The sequence below is a fragment of the Callorhinus ursinus genome, unplaced genomic scaffold (assembly GCF_003265705.2).
Source record: "Callorhinus ursinus isolate GAN/ISIS: 27379988/994484 unplaced genomic scaffold, GSC_fseal_2.0 scaffold6, whole genome shotgun sequence".
Taxonomy (NCBI): domain Eukaryota; kingdom Metazoa; phylum Chordata; class Mammalia; order Carnivora; family Otariidae; genus Callorhinus; species Callorhinus ursinus.
Window position 1 is genome coordinate 14,367,070 of NW_027397068.1, and position 19,277 is coordinate 14,386,346.

Here is a 19,277-nt window from a genome sequence, read left to right on the forward strand (position 1 = left end):
TTCGGCTCAGGTCATGATCCCAGGGTCCTGGGATGGAGCCCCACATCGGGCTCCCTGCTCGGCAGGAAGCCTGCTTCTCCCTCTCCCACTCCCCCTGCTTGTGTTCCCTCCCTCGCTGTCTCTCTCTCTCTGTCAAATAAATAAATAAAATCTTTAAAAAAAATAAAATTAAAATAAAAAAAAGAAATGGGATGAATAAAATGGACATCGACAGGATTGGAACGAAGGTTTTTAGTACAACACTACCAAAAGGTAGGTGGACAGAGGGACTCCCTGTTGGCACCCCGATATTAAAGTGACCCAAATAAGTCCATTCTACTTCTCACAGTTCAGAAAAAAATTTAAAGCCTGAGACAGAGAAAAGTTATGGGAAACCTGACCAACAATTGCTTATACTTGTGGCAAGCTGATTACTCAAGTTCAAGATTGACAAAAGGCCAGGGTCCATTGACTTAACCCCTCATTGGGGATGCAAAGTCTTTTTCACAGGGTAAGTAACATGGTCAGGGGTGCAAAAGAGTCTTTTCCAGCACTCCTTGATACAGCAGTCCATGTGCTGTGGTACTATAATCCATTGGTGAAGCCTTGACAGGGGCTACAGTTAGACTGAAAGAACATAAAAATGTGAAAGCCAGTAAGACAATGAAAGTTGGAATGTTCAAACAGGCTTTGTGTGAAGTGGTTGTGTCTCTTTTACCGGAATGGCTTATGAGAATGGATATCATGTCCTGCTGGGGAACTCCCCCTACCTAGCATGGTGAAACCAAAACCTGTTGACGGAATCCTAATAGAGGCTACAGTAAGGAACATAAGAGTTGATGGAGTTACCGTGAAAGTTTGTGAGAGAATTGGTATGTTTGAACAGGCTTGATTGCCTGATTGTATTTTGGGGATAGACATTGTGCCTGACCGTAGAACATTTCCCATACCTAATGTTGTAAAACAGAAGGCATGTAAATTCATTCTTCAAGCAATATTAATTGGACATGCTTAATGGGAACCAGTAATATTGCCTGAGCCCACACAGTGTGGAATCGGAGCTGGAGTTCAGGTAGGGACCAATTCTCTGTGTGACAGCCCTCTGTGCGGGGCTTATGGTAAAAGCTTATGGTAAAAGCCTTCTCAGCAATGACTAATGGAATTTTGAACTGGAGAATTTCCATTTGAAGGGTATGTACTACCCTGCTATCAGACATTAGTTGATGAATGAAGGATATAAAATGATCTTAAAGCCTAAAATATCCATAATGTTGAGGGTGACATCAGAGGGGGATGGCAATGCCCAGAAGACTTCCATTAATAGAAATCACTTATATAGGATCATGCTGCCTGGGAAATGCAGGAAGGAGATACTCATGAGCAGGGAGTCTCTTTTCCCCCAGGACTGACCCTGGAACTGTGTAAGGAACCACTGCATTCTCCTGTCACTTAGTGCTCTACAAACAGCTCTCAACTCACCAACACAGAGCTGCTTGGTTTGTAGATGGCAATTCCACTGTGAATGGACAACATCCTGTTTGCAAGGCCACCATTCTGAATGAAGAAGGCAGAAACAAATCAGCTCAGTGGGCTGAATTATATGCTGTTTTCCTAGTAGTGATGGAAGAATGCACTGAAAAAAAGTCTCTATGTTTGGGTTTGTACTGATGACTGGGCAGTGGCCAATGGCCTGGCCGAATGTTCTGGCAGGAGGGCAATGGAAACCTGGCCAATTAAAGGGATATTCATACGAGGCCCAACCCTATGGAAATCACTGTGGGAATCTGAGGGGCACATTAGAGTCAGACATGACAATGCCCATCATAAGATTCTCCTAGGTTTAGAAGATGATTGAAATCAACAAGCAGATATTCCTGTGTGCTCATCTAAGGTGGCCACCCGGGTCCACAAAATGAATAGATGTGTGAGTGCTGCAGCAGTGCAGCATCCTTTTGCACCCTCTGTGCAAAAGGTGCCAGTAAGAACTGTTCCCCAGCAAAAGGGACTGCCACTGCAGATGACTATGTGGCAGGTTCTCTGGTGGGGAGGCCCTGACCATAGCTGGTGAGTGAGAGTAATGCTGGTGGCCCTGGGGACTACAAATAGGCCCTGACGGGAATAGACATTGACTCTATATTGGGTTTTGCTTACCTTGTGGTGGATGTTAATACTCAGAATCCTATAAAAGAACCTGAGCCGAAGATACCGCATCAATTTGGATCACTGACCATTATTTCTTTACACGAATGGACACATTTTACAGTTTATTGTATCCAGCAAAGGTCAGAAAGATACCCTCCTCAGAGGAGAAGTTTTATAGAGAATTGGAATGGCCAATGGAAACATTAGCTGTGTAAAAAGGAGGAGATAAAGGCATGAAGGGCTGGCTCATACACCTTTATGAGTGTGTGCTAACACTCAACATGAGCATGACTTTAAAAATGCACACACACACACACACACACATACACCAAGATAGATTCCTGTTTTTCCAGTGGGTCCAAGGAAGAGAAGGTGGGAAAGATGCCTGTATACTTTCTTCACCACATCACCTCAATTTTTTCTCCCTATTGCAGTGGTCATAGGATGAGGGCTGCAACTACAAGAGCTGGAACAGGGATGATTCCAAATGAGAAATTACAACTGAACTTTAAACCTCTTGTCAGAATGCGTAAGGGCCTGGTGGGGCAGGATATGCCTTCCCCACAGCTGGCAAGACTGGGGCTAACACCTTGCCTGGTAGCAAAGACAGCACACTAGTTCTGCACCTGGGTAACCTTACTCAATGTGAACAGCAGCGGCTTGAGGGGAAAGCGCTGGCCCTATTAGCATCGCTGCCAGAAATCTAGACCAGCACAGAGGCCAGACCTGAAATCTTCTCCAAACTTGGAAAAGTTTGGCTATAAATGGAGAGAAGGAGGAAAAATAGCAAAGGGTAAAGAAATGAATGAAGATTTTATTTATTTATTTGAGAGTGAGAGAGGCAGCAAGAGAGGGAACACAAGCAGAGGGAATGGGAGAGGGAGAAGCAGGCTTCCCACTGAGCAGGGAGCCCGATGCGGGGCTCGATCCTAGGACCCCGGGACCATGACCTGAGCTGAAGGTAGACGTTTAACAACTGAGCCACCCAGGCGCCCCAGAGTTTCTCATTTTTAGATGCCATGTCCAGGAGAGGAGTTAAATAAATATTTATTAAATTGAACAGAATGTACTCGGGACCAGACAGATGACTTGCAGCATTTCCATTCCTACTCAAACAGAAGACTCACAGTGCAAAACACAAAACCTCCTCTCTACATTTTCAATCATTCTCCTTCATAAGGACAAAATAATCTCAGATTAAAGTGAAGTTTATTTATATTCATATAGAAGTGATATACAATCCTCCCTTCCCCCCCCCAAAAAAAAGACTAGTTCTGTATGATTGCAGTAGCATCTAATCAGTTACAATTTGTGTGGTTTCTTGTTTCTTTTTTCCAGAATGCTATCTACATTTACATGATCAGCATGATACATATAAAAATACATGTTAATGTGAACTCAATCTGAATGATACCAAGTGTTACGAGTTTTATGGAGCTGATTCACCAGGTGGGAGTGCTTGATTTTTTTTCCCCTTGCAAAATTTTTAAAAACATTTTGGAATTTAGGAGCTAGTGAGAAGCTTAATTAAAGTGAAGCAGAAAAAAAAAAAAAGTCTTTGAAGGAGTGATCTTAAGATACCTAAATTTCAGTAAGTCATTCTACCAAATAATTATGTGCTGAAGGAATTTTCAAGCTTTCTAATGTTTGTTTCATATCTTTATTCTTTTTTCCCCCTCTGTCTGATTCCCGGATTTAAATTCCTTTTGAAGCCTGGAAGGAAATTGTTGGATTTACTTTCTCTCCCACTTTGAGTTTTTTGAACTAACATTTCTAATCAAGATTCTATCTCATGGAATAATATGTGAGGTCAACATTAGAAACTGTCCCCAGTACTGATTTTCCGTTTCTCCTTTCCCCTCTCCCTTTGGCAATAGGGTCTCCTGGACACGCATCTGTGAGGATTAAAAGTACTTTTCTCGGTCTCCTTTGCAATGAGATGTGGCCATGTGACTAAGTTCAGAACAAGGGGATGTGGGTGGAAGCGAGAGGTGCAATGAAATATCTGGACCTGATTTTTTTTTTTTTTTTTCCTGGTCTTATGTGGCTGCTATCTTACTTTGGCCATGCAAAAGGAAGAACAGCCTTAGGAAAAGTTGGATCAATAAAACGGAAGAAATCTGCATTCTTGAGGGACCATGGTACCCTACTGAGCTGGACCAATCATCTTTAGATTTATGTATAACAGGAATAAACTTTAACCATATTTAGGACACTTCATTTTTAAATCTGTTTGTTAAAGTAGTTTAGCCTTTGATCTACCTGATACAATTTATCAGAATCCATAGCATTAGTAATATAAATAGATGGCTTTTACTTTGCTGTGTTAGCTGACTCTTCTGGCTTGGGTTCCAGGCCCAAGATACTGCTCTCATCACATAAATCCCAGTCACCTACTCCAGGATAGGCTTTACTAACTGAAATCCAAGGCAATTCTTGATTTCTTCTACTTTTAAGTTCTTTCTTATTATTATTTGTTTCTTATTTCAATGATATGCTAAATTAATTAATTGAAATCTCATAGGCAGTGTATTTCTCCATACTTGGAACTTCAGAATAAGGACTCTTAAACCTTCCCTGATTAAGAGATTTTAACTTTGTTTTCATATGAATGCCAAAAATGTTTAAAAAAACACATTGTGGTTGTCATAGTAACTGTTCACAGCACCCATCCATAGAGCAGGTTGTATTAGATGCATTGGGTTTAGTATTCTGGTCTTTTAGTAGCTGTTCATAGGGAGTAGTTGTGTGGATTTCACCCTGTAAGAGCTCCTTTTTCAGAAGAACCTTGAGACTCATTGCCGATTGGTTTTCTCCTTAGTTTGATTACTTGTTCCAGTTTACAACCGATCAATAATATTTGTTGAATGCATGAATAAATAAGTAAATAAGCTTACATGGTTACCTTTAAAGGATAAAGTTTTGCTAAGTGGTTAGGAAAAAGTTTTCCACCATGACATGAGATGACAGGCAACTTCCAACTTTCCATTTGCCACCTAACAGCAAGATATTCCTTATGTCCTAAGATTTTCTTCTGTGAGCATAGTTTTGTGAAGTTTAAATTAAATCTTAACAAGAAAATCTCAGTTAACATAACAGAAAGGCACTGCATGAGGAAGCGGAGGAAAGCCATTAACATCGTTGTCAAAATAGATGTTTTTGGCCCTAGTGGAAAAGGTGAATATATCACCTGTATTAATCTCATACTTTCCGGAATTGAATGTTGGTATAACGTTTTAAAATTCATATATTTTTCATAAGTTATTTACTATCCAATTTAGTGATATTGTAAAGAAGGACACTGATATTTTGCTGAGCCTCTTGAAAGGATCTTCTGCTGGTTTTTTTTCTTTAATTTATATGAAGAAATTATTCTGATTGAAGTGTTTAATGACATCCCAATTTTTAGCATCTTATTCTTTTGAGGTAGGTTTAGTGACATTAATATTCTTCACACTCTTTAGCGGTTGAAAGGTCACATAATGCCCCTTGAACTCTAAATGCTTCCATGTATATTTCATAAAGACAAGGATATTCTCTTAACTACAAAACTGCACAAACTTAAACTTTCAAAATCAGAAAGGTAGCATTAGTGTAGTACTACTACCTAACTTAAGAATTTATTCAAATTTTTCCAATTATCACAATGTTTTTTATTTTTATTTATTTTAAAGATTTTATTTACTTGAGAGAGAGCATGTGCTTGAGTGCATGAGTTGGGGGGAAGGAGCAGAGGGAGAGGGAGAAGCAGGCTCCCAGCTGAGCAGGGAGCCGGATGTGGGGCTTGATCTCAGGACCTGGGACCATGACCTGAGCCAAAGGCAGATGCTTAACTTACTGAGCCACCCAGGTGCCCCAATAATGTATTTTTATGAAAGAAAAACAATTCTGGTCCAGGATCCAGTCCAATATCACACATTAGATTTAATTGTTCAATCTTTAAGCTCCTTTGAAACAGAGCAGTTCACAGATTTTCTTTGATTTCCATAACTTGGACAAATATGACTAATGCAGAGCAATTATTTTGTAAATGTTCCTCAGTTTGAGCAAGTCTGATTTTCCGCATAATTACGTAGAGCTATGCTTATTTGGACAGTAATACCGAAGAGATGTGTCTTTCTTTGTGCACCCAAGAAAGGCAGCACTCCTATAGATTTGACCTATTGCTGAAGAGGAAGCTGTTAATTTTGATTACTTGCTAAGGTGGTACCTGCTACATTTTCCCACTATAAAGCTGCTATTCTTCCCTTTGCAAATAATTATTTTTTATTGTTTGTTACTTATTTTATTATTATTTAGTATTACTGTTATTATTTATAAGGCAGAGCTTTTCTTTCTCACCGTATTTTCATTTATATCAGTATGGAGTTATAGACTTTTATTTTCTTGAATGAGTTATATCCATTATTATCACTATCTGGGAATTCAAATGGTTCCAGCTTTGCCCGCAGAATCCCCTTCAAGCAGATCCTTGGGCCTTTTTGATATGCTGTCAACATTTTTTGAGTAGATCTTTATATTCCAGGATATTCCAGGCCCATTTTGTCCTTTACCTGTGCCAGCCTGGAGTCAGCCATCTCTCCAAGTGGTCTTGGTTTCTTGTAGTGGAGAATGGTTCAGAAGCCACCATGTGAGTGGTAGGTATGCCTGATGTTCCTGGAGAGACGTTGACTACAGGATCTTTCAGCAGAGAGCTAACAGTTCTATGCTTCTCTCTCTCTCTCCAACATCTAGTATTTCTACGTCACCTTTGTATCTCTCTGTGTCTTGAATACATGCTGATACTTCCAGTGCCAACCCAACGTCACAGAGTTTATTCTAGCTTTCCCTCTTTACATATACATTTCTCTCATCTCTTGACAGTGAAATCTGGCTCCCATTTTCCTCAATATATTTACTTGTTTGCTCAAATCTAGAATACACTGAAAGTAGTATCAAAACTGCCAGCCTTTCTCACTGCAAAATCAAACCTACTAACTAGAGTTCAATATTTGCTTATAATTCTTTGTCTTTACCCTAAGGATATAAATCAAAATGCTTTTTCAATATTACTTAGCTTAGTTTGGCTCTTGCTTTACCTCTTCACTGTGGTTATATTTTCATTTCAAACTGAGTTAGATTTATTCCTTTCTGTTAGTATTTAATATTAGAATTTTCTCCACCTTGGTTGATATATTATTGTTGGTGGTGGCAGTAGTTATTACATAAAACATTAAAATGGGTCCAAAATCCATTACACTTACTATAACGTGTACTCAGGAAAGTTTCCTCCATCCCTCACATCCCCCCTTTCTTATTCTCAGTTCCTTTCTGCTCAGTTTTCACTCCGCATCGTTTATACCGCATTTCAAGCCACTGATAGAATTTTATATGTTCCCTCCATTCTTACACAAAATTTGTTACTATGGTACTTTTTTTCATTTTGCTCTTTTCTATTTACTATATCCTAAGAACTATGCCATATATGTTCCTACATATTCCCCTTATTTTGTTTTATGGTTACATAGCGTTCCTTTCTATTATAGCTTATTCAATCACTCTTCTGTATTTCAGTATTTAGGTTTTTGCCCAAAGTTTGCAATTCTATATAATACTACCATAAATAACTGCCTTTCTAAACTTTTGAATTGTTGAATATGGAACATCAAGACAAATTCTGAAAAATTAAATTGCTGAATTAAGAAGGAAAATGTACATGCCATGTGTTACATATTGCCAGATTCTTCTCCATAAAGCGTGTACCAATTTTCTTTCCACCAGCAGTGCGCATGCCTATTTCCCCACAGCTAAGCCAACAGACAGGGTTGTCAAATTCTTAACATTTTTACCAATGTGGTAGGGGAGAAATTATATCACAGGGTAGTTGTATTTTCATAAACTTAAAGACTGTTTTTATATTTTTGTAACATGTTCATTTTTTTGCCTATTTTTGTATTAAATTTTTATTTTATTTTGTTTTCCTCAAGCTTTAAGAATTCTTTGTGTACTATGGACATTAGCTCAATATTTGTGTATACAGATATTTTATCTCTGTCATTTGTCTTTCAGTTTTCCTTTGTTTAGATTGTTTTTCTTTTCTTTTCTTTTGTTTATACAGTGCAAAGGTAAGGTTTTTGGTAGTTGAATGTATTTTTATTGCATTTGAATTTTCAGTCCTTGTTAGAAAAGCTTTCCTTGTACTCAGGTCATATAGGAATTCACCCTTTTTTTTAATATTTGTCTGATGATTTAATTTTTATGCTTAAATATCTGGATTATTTGCAGTTTATTTTTTGGCATATTCTGTGGTTTGGGTCTAATTTAATATTTTTTTCTGAAAGCCACTGAATTGTTCCAGTACCATTTATCAAACAGGTCATCCTTTCCCTCAGTGACCTTTTCTTTCTTTCTTTCTTTCTTTCTTTCTTTCTTTCTTTCTTTCTTTCTTTCTTTTTTTCTTTTTTTTTTTTTTTTTCTTTTTTTCTTTTTTTTTTTTTGTAGGCTCCATGCCCTGTGCAGAGCGCAATGTGGTGCTTGAACTCAACGACCCTGAGATCAAGACCTGAGCTGAGATCAAGACGGATGCTTAACTTAACCAACTGAACCACCCAGGCAGCCCTCCCTCAGTGATTTTAGATGTCACCTTAATCATGGCAATATTTCAATTACCTCAAAATGTCTCTATGTACTTGGATTTATTTCTGCATATTTTTTTTTAATAATTCACTAAACTGCATCTCCACTTGCGTCATCACAACACTGTTTCAGTTGTGGAGTCTTCACAATATGATTTAACATCTACTAGAAGCAGTGTGCCCTCACGGCTTTTCTTTTCATTCTTTCCCCAGCTGCCCTTGACTGTTTGTTTTCCATATGAGCTGTAGTCTCAACTATGGCTACCTAAGAAGCTAGTTGTTTCATTTTGTTTTGTTTTGTTTTAAATTAGAAATGTCTTAAATTCATAAATTAACTTAAGATGATGTGACATCTTTATGCTGTTGGGTCATTTTGTTTGAAACAAGGGCTATCTTTCAAGTTAATTGTGTATCCTTTAGGAGAATACTAGCTTTTTTTCTCATTAACTGGTCTGCAAATTTTCCTGTTCCTTTCATTTTATCTTCTTCATCAGAAGCATTGTCTTATCAAGAGTCACTGAATCCCAAAGAATATTTAAGTCCCTTCCATATGGTCAGACCTCTGGTTTATTATGGCTTTTTAGTATTTTCACACTTAGGGTTGCCTTTCTTCTAGAGGGCATTTTACTCACTGTAGTCTTCTCTCTCCCACGCAGCTTTCCCACACCACCTTAGTGATCCAGAAAGGTTAGCAACAGGAGCTCAAGAGCTAGCTTTGCTGGAAATCACTTTTTTTTTTTTACCTAAATAATTTGAAGTCTTTTGTTTTTGTGCCTTTTGATGATGCTGAAGGCATTTCTGTCATTTTCTTTGTTCTTCTTTGTAGTTTATTTGTAAAAGATTTGGGTTTTGACTAATGATATAACTTATCTACTTGCAACAAAAAATCACTTTTCATTGTCAAGTTAGACACGACTAACATACAGTCCTTGCAAAAGGATGTTTGTTACAAAATCCTCCCATAATTAAATAATTCGATCCAGCTCAACCTTGTTCTTCCAGACAAATTTAGAATCTTCTTTTCATCAGTCAATGATTTGTAACATATTGTGCTTTCTCTCTTTCAGTGGAGAGGGAGATTCTGGTAACGAATATTTGTTGTCTAATTTAGGTCTAGATGAGTTAACCCCAAGTTCCCAGTGTAAATATTTATTTCTACCCTCCAAATCTGTGGTTTTAATTTGTGTTCTATAGAGTCTTAGTGGTTCTGTGAAGAGGGAAGAGTGGACATGTGAGCAGGCTACACTATCATTTCATCAAAGCAGGTCAACTTTTCATGTCTTTCTTTTGGCCTTGGTATAAATGATCATAAGAGAATATGGTTCAAAGCTTAAAAAGTACAAATAAAAAGAGAAAAAGAAAAAATGCATACCTCTAAAGGAATTTGTCTTTTTTTTTTCCCTTCTAAAGATGTATTGCTTTATGTTTATATATATTTTCTTAGTAAACCCACTCTAATCCCACTTGAAAGTGGCTCAGTAGAAATAGGATATATGGATAAAAGTTATGTTTAATTAGCATGTCACTGTTCTGACTATTCCTTATAACTGAATGCTATTGTTTTAGTTATAGATTGCTGAAAAAGATACAACTCTAAAACTTAGTATTTTAAAATAGCAACGTTGTTAACTCCTACAATTCTGTGAGTTGACTGGGTTCACCTTGGCAGTTTTCTGCTGTTCTACTTGGAATAATGGTGTGGCATTCAGATGTCAGCTGAGGATGAAGTCATCTGGACATTTGCCTGGGATGCTAAATGGCTGGGCCTCTCTCCATCTCAACATAGTCTCAAGGACTCTCACCATGTGGTCTTTTCACAGTCTCTTAATCAAAATAGCCAGACTCCTTACATAGTGGCTTAGGACTCCCAAAAGCGTAAAAGTAAAAGCTGTCAGGCTTTATTAGGGCATGGCCCAGAACTGAGATGGTGTTACTTTCTCCTTATTCTACTAGTTAAAGCAAGCCACAGGCCCACCAGAGGTTCAAGGGTAGAGACAATAAAAGGGCATAAATACCAGGAGGTATGGTTTATTGTGGTCTGTCTTTGCTGTGCTCAAGAAGTATTGCTGTACTCAGAAGTACTGAACCAGGAGCAAATGATTTCTTTTCAGTTCTGCTCTTTTCACAAAACAAACCAATCTTCAAATGATGTCCCACTTCTTTACATGTGTTCTGGGTTGTTATGTGCTTCTACTCTTTGACTTCTTACTTTTCTAGTTTATAATTGTTTAGATTGCCAGGACTAACCGCCAAGCCATGAATATTTACTAGGCAAGGTTTTTGTTTTTTTGTTTGTTTTGTTTTGTTTTCTTCTGCAAAATGTCTTTTAATATGGAGGATGCATTCCCCAAATATGGTATGTATGGTATATTTCTTTGGTATGAACAGTAATGATATAAGAGTCAAAAGCCTTAATGGCTGAAATCAGGTTGTTATTACATCACTTGCCTTGTACATAGTAAGTGATAAAACATACTTGTTGTACTGAAATAAATTCTGTAGTGAAATCCTGTGTCCCATGTTCCTACTAAGCCCAGTGAGAAACTGGGCCTAGACAAGATACTGCTTTCTCAATAATTTCATGCCTCCTACACATAGGCACAAAAGCCATATCTGTGTTATGAGCATTCCAGTCCTAGGCAACTTGGTGTGGAATCCCTGGAACGAGATCCTCCCTAAGCTTACAAATCTATCACTGGGAGCTTTGCTCCTGAATTCGCTTCCCTTCTTGTCCTTGGTCACTATCAGAATGAATATAGTAGTGAATATCCTAGAACTTCCATCCAACACATTCTATGCCTGAGAAAACTTTGTTAAATTTCATTTCCTGATGATTAGTTAATTAATGTACCAAAAAACTTCAAAAGAATAATCAGGTTAGATTTCAGTTGACAGTTTTTCCTAAGCCTTATGCTTGTAATCAACTATGATATTTAAAAGATACTTCCTGAACGGTTAATTTTACATGTCATTTTCAATCTCAAAATGCCACCCATAGGTTAAGAAGATTGGTGTGTGTTCCGGCTCGATTTCATCTGATGGCTAAATTTTCAGTATGCATCCAAGTTGAGTCCTGATCTGTGTTCTGTGGCTCCTTTGAACTCTATCAACTGGGTGCCTACCAGGAACTGAACTAGTAAATTCTCTGCTGAACTTATCTCGGTAGGATTTTTCTCTATTGAACATTTCACAGCAGCATAGCATCCAGTGTGTGGGTGTATTTCAGCAATTAGGAACTTAAGGTATTTAATAATATGAGAAATAATTTTGAAGTCATGCTATCTTGGACTACAAGGTATCTGTGAGTTTTCTTCCTAAGAACTTTTCTATGAGTAGAAACAAGAGAAAGCAGACAACTATCTTTCAACTAAAAGAAAAGAACATAGTTACTGGGTTTATTCCTTTCCCACACTTCAGTGCAAGGTCATAGTTAATCTGCCACAGGCCTGTGTAAACCATCCCAATTCTTTTTCGAAAAGGCAAATGTAAACAGGGCAGAAACAAGAGTTCACAATTTATATTGGTTAGTGGATATGTATGACATGTTTCGCCATTTACAATATATTCATTTATAACCTTGAGGATCCATTTACTTAGCTGTGTAAACTAATCAGTGGGAAGTATTTTAGATACTTTAGCTAGGTACCAACTCCTATTATGCAGAACCTCGTAGTTGTAATATTTACCAGTGTCTAAAAATTTGTTCCTTAGGAGGAAAACACCAAAACAAGTCTGAAGAGCCTACTTAGATTATGTAATCTGTATATACACATGCATGTCAACATATATATGTAGCTTCTCTATAATTCTTTTCCCCCCAGTTTGTTTGTGCTCAGGCTTTGACCGGGTACTTCCAGGGCCGGCACAGCCTCTCGTTCTGCTGCTGCTTCTTGGTCTTTAGCTCTTCCTCATGCTTGTTCTGCCCATGGTGCATGGCACGTGTCTTTCAGGGGCTTGTACTTCTTATCCTGGTAGAATTTCCTGCGTTTCTCTTTCTGCGTCTGGCTGATGACGGGGGCAACACGGGTGACGGATTTGCCAACATCTGGGATCTTGGAGAGCTTTGGGGACACGCAGTGGGGACAGCTCCACCTTCAGATTTTTCAGCTGGTGAAGCAGCTCCTCCTTCTTACACGAAGGTCTCGAGCCTTCATCTTGACCCCCCCCTCTGCGCAATCCACTGCTGCCGCCCTATAATTTTTAACTTTATTCATCTAGGGCCTTATTTTTGTAACTTTGCTGAGCGGTTTTGGCTCTTCCTTGCTAAATTAATTTGATCTTCAAAGCTTCCCTGAGAGATTTGTCCTGTGCTTTGACTCTGACTAGGCTCCCTGACCACCTCAACTGATCATGAAAGAGGCCATTCTCTTTTCGTGTCAGCAAGATCCTGCATCTCTCCCACATTTCCCTAGTTAACTTTTCCTCTGTTAGCTCAACTCTATTTCTTTGTTTTAATAATTAAAAGAAGAAAGAAAGAAAACACATAAAGATGGAATGAAAATTATTTCTAATCAATATTAATTGTATTCTTAGAATGCTTCAGATTCACTCATCAAACTAATTTATTCTGTATTAAGTTACATTACTGCAGACTAGTAATAGTGAAAAAATATTTGCATGATTAACTAAATTAAAAGAGAAAATAAGTGTCATATTCTTATAACCATATAGACCATTCTTTCTTTTTTTTAAGATTTTATTTATTTATTAGAGAGAAAGAGAAAGAGAGAGAGAGCATGAGTAGGGGGAGGGGGGGAGGAAGAGGGAGAAGCAGGCTCCCAGCTGAGCCAGGAGCCCAATAGCACGTTCCTTCCAAGGCCCCTGAGATCATGAGCTGAGCCAAAGGCAGACACTTAACCCACGGAGCTGCCCAGATGCCCCAATATAGACAATTCTTATATAGTACTGTCTATATGCTAAGCACAGACCTATAGGCTTTATTTTTATTAAGTCATTTAATTCTCAAAATACCTTTCAGAATTTGAGTGTCCGAATTTTGGTGTCATTGCTGTTCTTTTCTGTGGTAATGGTTCTTGTTTTGCTTAATGTTGTCATTCGAGGTAAAACAAACAAAACAGATCATTTATAATGTTAGGGCAAGTAGCAAATACAGCGTGAAATGTCAAAAACTGGAAAACTTGGAAAACTAGGGCTTAACTCCTGGAATGGAGAAAACTGTCGGAAGACTGAGTCAAAATGCTGGTAGAGGTACGAGCTTTTAAGGGGAAATGAAAGATTTCTTCATCTGAAACTGGAAGAGAACAGAGAACAAAATAGATTTTGATGAACTGATAGCTATGAGAGTAAGAAAATTATTTTAGTTCAAATCACATGTCCTTAATTTTCTCGGAAGAACTGGAGGTAAATTTATGTTCCAAGCGGGGCTAGAGTATGACTTCTTACACAGTGGAACTTTAACTAATTTCAGTATGAGCAGCCAGAGGAAGAAAGCCGCAACCGGCAGCACAGATACTCCATCACAGGAGAGCACAACTCCCAGCAATGTGTACCTTCCAATTAAAGGATTAGAAGGACCTCCTGAACTCAAAGGTACTCCTCCCCACAACCTGTCAACTAAGTTTTATTTTTGTAGTGCAGGGAATTGGGGATGCTCGAAGACAGAAACTAAAAATGATTTTTAGTCAATGAAATAAGTATTGAAAAGCTCTAGGTAAGTGATTCAGGCCTCATTATCTTTATGGGGGGGTACTTCATATTAGAATCCTAGCAAATTTTAAGAAATTAGATAAATCACATTTCTCTCAGAATTTTTACTTTTTGAACTATTCTGTTATTTAGTATTAGGATCCTAGATCTAAGATGGTTGATTATGTTTTTTTTTTTTCCCTGTAAAATGTATTCCAGAATGAGATTCAGTTGAAAACTGAGATAGAAATCTGAAATGGTTCTTTCCGACTTACTAACGAATAATAATCAGAATCTATGATTCATTCAATGAAATTTCCCACCAAACAAAATTCTGACTTTTGTGTAAGTCTTTCTTCTATTTTGTAACTAAAACAGTATCTACATGACCTCTGGTGCTTAAAAATCCTTGTGTGGTTCTCTATAATTTCCTTGGACCCTTAAGAAATGGGTACATGACACAGCTATTCCTGGGCAAAGCTGACCCAGCCAGTGTGGAGGCAGGCTTGATAACTTATTTCTCCAAGGACTAGATTCTAAATATAAATTTCTAGGACCTTTATGATTTTCATCATAGCAGCCAATTTATATGCTTGTATTAATTTGTGAGGGTTTTGATCTGTACATCATCAATATGTAACCGAATTCGATTTGGTTAGATTTTTATTTAATATGCTAGATAATTTGAAGCAAACACCAAATTTGACTGGCATTTTCACTAAATTGACAGTTGCTTTTCTTACATGACTGGTTATTTTGGCATTGGATATAAGCAAAATCTCTCTAGTGAGTCCAACATAATTTATGATAGCATTGTACTTCATGTGTCAAGCCAAATCTTATTTAACTAGCTTTTTCACATCTGGTGACAACAGTAGGCATTACTAACTTGTTAAAATTCAGCAGTGTGCCACACATAAAACCTCCTCATCCTTTAATTTTAAAATAACCATAGCTGGGAGGCCTGGGTGGCTCAGTCGGTTAAGCGTCTGCCTTCGGCTCAGGTCATGATCTCAGGGTCCTGGGATTGAGCCCCGCAGCATCGGGCTCCCTGCTCAGCAGGGAGTCTGCTTTTCCCTCTGCCTGCCACTCCCCCTGCTTGTGCTCTCAGTCTCTCTCTCTCTCTCTCTCCCTCTCTCTCTGACAAGTAAATAAATAAAATCTATAAAATAACCATAGCTATCAAATACAAACAAATAAGCACACACATATGTATACCAGCATCACAAAGGCTTTTGTAATGACTTTTCTAAGTAACCAAACTGCAAGGAGGCCCAAAGAGCTTTTTTTTTTTTTTCTGGGATAATTTAAAGAATGAACACAAAAGATGACATTATTTACAAAAATGGAGACAAGTTGGTTTTATGCTCTTTTAGGGTACATTCTGGAATAAAAAAATGACTGGGTCGAACTTGGTCACTGATGGTATATATTCTAAAATTTAATTATTTTTATCATTGGCTAGTGATAGAAATTTTTTTTTACAGTTTAGCATCAGTATACATATACACATATACATAATATACATACACATATGCATACATACACACACATATATAGTCTCTGTTCCCATCTGCTGCAGGTTTCATCACAATGTTCTTACAAATAAAGAATTCTATAAGCATCTATTACTTTAGTCTTAGAAGTTCAATCTCTTCAAAACATATGCTGAGAAAGAAAGACAAGTTAACAATGAGCATCTTGTATTCATTGTTTAGGATCACTTTAAAGCGAATCATTTCCTTGTCAACCCTTCTTCCTAGCACCTAAGTCATATCTGCAAATAGCTTCCATGATAACCGTTTGCTTACGTGTCCACTTGAAGACAAATGCGGAACATTTTCCAGTTGCTTATAGGGAGACCTGAAAGCAGAAAACAGAAGTTTTTCTGTTATCAGACTGTCTAACTCCTATCTTCCCCCTAATAAAAGACCTTTTAAGTAAGCCTATTTTTGTCTGTAATCAATACTCAAGAGTCGCCCTTGAGTCATATACATGCACTTCCTTCCCTTGTTAGAATTCTCTCTCTAAAGCCAAGAGTCCTCTGTTGACTTTTAGCTCAACAGCTTCTGAAAAATGCAACTTCCATTCTGCTGTTTTGGATTGATAGTAATCTCTCTGCACATGGATTCTAATATACAGTGACATGGTCGCCAAAGTTTCAAATGCCAGCGGAAATGCAATCCACTGCTAGAAGGAAGCACTTACAAACTGGCAAAGAATAAATGACTGCGATTGGGAATAAGTGCTTGTCATATCAAAGCTTTGGCAAATGTATATGCTTAGAGGACTTAGTTTAATGAATTTCATCCACACCTACCAGATGTGATATCTAGAAATTTGCCAAGTGTTTGCACAAATATATATTGCCTGGAAACTTTTAGGAATAAAAGAGATTTCATTCTGAAATTGATTAAAATTTTATTTTGGTAAATAGGACTGCTTTAGAAAAATTGAAAAGCATATTTATCTATGCTCACCGTTGTTCATTTTTGCCAAATCATTGATATTTGAACAAGGAACACAATTAATTTGTAATATATTTTATACTGGAAGTTTCCAGTATGTTTACAGCACAACAGTATACATATAAAATAAAGAAAAAGACATATGAATGAGAATGATCCATACCCAGCCATTTGCTAACAATGTTTTATTTTTTTTTTAATCTTAGAAGATTTAGATTCACTTTTTGATTGTCTTTTGAACTTTTCTTTTTAAGACAGGTTAGAAGCTGCTTAAATTAATATGTTCTTCCTCAACTCAAATGCTAAATTGGTTTCTGGGATGCAGTCTAACAATATATCCAATAATTAGAAGAGGAAAGGGAAAGTAGACAATCTTTTAGGTGTTAACACCAGAGAAATTTCATCATCCAACAAAGAACAAAATCTGTCTAGAAAAGACTTTAGTTGAATTACCTGTTGCCAACAGTTCAAAGAAATCAAAGCAGGATTAGTATTAATGACAAAACAAACATGATGCATTGTCTTAAGCATAAATGAGATACAGAATATCTGTACTCACTGAAGATTAAAGGATAATTTTCAATGAAAGTGCAGCATACTTTCCAAAAAGGCATGAGAAACCTAAAAGGAGGAGTTCAGATTTCTTTTTTTTTCCCTCATATGATTCTTTAATAAAGACAGATTGAAATTCTTTCTCAAAGGTGTCATATTTAGGTGTTGAAATGTGTAATCTTATTATTACAACTTTGCAACAGTAAAGTATCCTTTTTAGTGTATGTTCTGACTTGTTAGTATTTGAATAGAGACGCTGTAGGAAGAAATACTTAAACTATCAGAGTTATAGGGAAACAATGAAGACCTATAGACACTACGGTAGCTTGAATTCTACCTGCTCTCCAAAGTAGGGAGCTGGAGACAACGGTATTTCTCAGAAGAGCCTCATTCTAAGAAAGCCAAAAGAGAAGTATTCTTAAGATGGTGTCTTAGGCCTACACTAAAAAAAAGAATGTTCAGATAAGGCATAGGTGGCTTGATCATGAGATCTTATCTTTTGGAAACTCTTTTCCATCTTATAATATTACCACATTCTAACCTGTCATGAAAATGGGCTTTCCCAAACATGTCACATTCTCTCAACCCAAGGCACCATCTAGCAAGTTGTTTGTCACTATTTGGAATACACTGCTCCTCCTCCACTTGTCTTTGTCTTTGTTCTTTATCTTCACACTATTTTTTTTATCATTATTATCTCATCACAGAGACTTTCTTGACCTCAAGATGCTATTGCCAGACTAGGTTAGATGCTCTTCTATCTTACATCCTACTTACTAAACAATATTCGCATCGTATGTGTGCTTATCACATCTTCTATTAGATTGTGAATTCCTCAAAGGCACTTAGAATTGTAACCATTATAACTCTCAGGTTCTTTTGGTACTGTCGGCATGGTAAAATTTGCTGAAGATAAAACTTTTCCTGAAAGTCTTCAATCCTGGCCCACAAGTGCATTCATGTCCACAAAATCACCCCAGTTTGCTAATGAGTCTTTTAGAATCTCTGAGAGGTGGAGACTGGCCATATTCTACTGTTCAATGCATCAGGTTCTTTCAGGACCCCTGGCGACATGAAAAGGCCAGAAACTACAGTCACCATCCAATAAGGTGATCATGGACAACAACTAAATGTGTGACTTTCATTTCACATTGTCTTTGCCCTATGATTCCTTCCTAGGTTTACCCAATGTCTTGTTGCCCTATGACTCTTTCCAGTGTTTTGATGTATGTGTTAATAGAGGTGTAGGTAAGGACTGAAGGTCAATAAGTCATTGTTCCCTGCCACCGTGAGAAAACCAATGTTAATGTTATCCCAGTTTTACTTCCAAAATTTCCCTTTCAGTATTCTTTTGTATCTAAGAACCTAAATGGAGAGGAAAATTTTGCAAAACAAATGCAAAATTATTTCCCAAACTACAATACTACATTATTAAATAAATGGCTGCTCTGAAATGTTTAGGACAATCTTTTCCCTAGTTCTTCATTATATAACTTTATTGCTATATCATAGAACCTCAGAGGTATTATTTGCGTCCCAAAATTAATGAACTGAAAAAAAGTTATTTTAAAATATTTTATGTACAAATTTGCCATTTGAACTATTCTCAAGTTCAGAAATGAAAACTGTAGCTATGGCAAACATTTTCTATGGTTTAAGGAGATTATTAGACATTCATGAGGTTAAAAAGAAAAGAAAATTATCAGTTTCTACACTACTCTGTGTTTGAAAAATGTATCACAAACTACTTAAAGTCTTGGACATAAAATAAGTTTATTACTTCCACTTAATAGAACATTTACTGCCTCAGAAAGAACTAGAACTTGAATTAACAAGCACTTGTTTTTCATGTATTTATTCAATCATGCATATTGTA

The 19,277-nt window shown here is 37.2% G+C and overlaps 1 pseudogene; it reads right to left on the bottom strand.

The window, feature by feature from the left end:
* Window positions 1–12,567: 12,567 nt before the first annotated feature.
* LOC112814581 (large ribosomal subunit protein uL29-like) lies at window positions 12,568–12,889 on the bottom strand (annotated as a pseudogene).
* Between the last annotated feature and the right edge of the window lie 6,388 nt (window positions 12,890–19,277).